This window comes from Pteropus vampyrus, unplaced genomic scaffold (genome assembly GCF_000151845.1).
Source record: "Pteropus vampyrus isolate Shadow unplaced genomic scaffold, Pvam_2.0 Scaffold329, whole genome shotgun sequence".
NCBI classification, from domain to species: Eukaryota; Metazoa; Chordata; class Mammalia; order Chiroptera; family Pteropodidae; genus Pteropus; species Pteropus vampyrus.
This window is the reverse complement of record NW_011889110.1, coordinates 876689-877663: the sequence shown is the minus strand read 5'-3', so window position 1 is coordinate 877663 and position 975 is coordinate 876689.

Sequence of the window (975 nt, the reverse complement as noted above, 5' to 3'; positions counted from 1 at the left end):
AGACTGAGAACACCAAAAAAAAAAAAAGATGGAAAAAATGTACCATGCTCACACTAATCCAAACAGAGCTAGATATTCTCAGAGAAAGTAAATTTCAGAGCAGAGAATATCGTCCGGGATGAAGAAGGTCACATGCTCATGATAAGAGGGACAATCCCTGGAGAAGAGAGAACAATAAAATATTTGTACATCGAAAAGAAATTCAAAACACTGAAGCAAAAACAGGGAGAACTGCAAGGAGAAACAACAAACGCGCAGCTGTCGTCAGGCATCGCAGCACCTCTCTCTCAACAACTGACTGCACAAGGCGACAAAAAAAAAACAAAAACAGTGAAGATATTGAAGACTTGAGCAACCTGTCAACCAAGGTGATTAACTGACATATGTGTGGAATACGTCGCTCAGCAGCAGGAGACTGCGTGCTCTTTGCCAGCGAACTCTGACCGTGTACCAGGGAAGACTGTCGACTCTGGGCACAAAATAAACATCAGTACATTTAAAAGAAATTCAAGTCATACAAAGCATGTTCTCTCACCCCGGAGGAACTAAATTAGAAATCAGTAACACAAAGAGATCTGGGAAAATCCCAAATGCGTGGATGAGCAACCATCTCCTGAGTGACCTATGGGGCAAAGAACAAATCGAAAGGGAAATCATAAGGGGCTTTTAGCTGAATGAAAATGAAAATATATCAGCATTGGTGGGACGACACTAAGGGACACTCAGGGCGAAAACTGAAAAATAGGGACGAATTCCCTCCTCATCCTGAGGCCAGCATGACAAGAAACCCAAACCAACAAAGATTTTAGCAGAAAAACAAATAAACGAAAAAACCAAATTACAGAAAACACCATACCCCCAGGCCAATATTCTTCATGGACACAATTAACAATCCTTTTAAAGTTCCAGTATGTCAGATACAAAGCTCTTCGGGCTTTGCCACGGTGGAGCTGAGTGGCTGGGCCAGAAAACCGA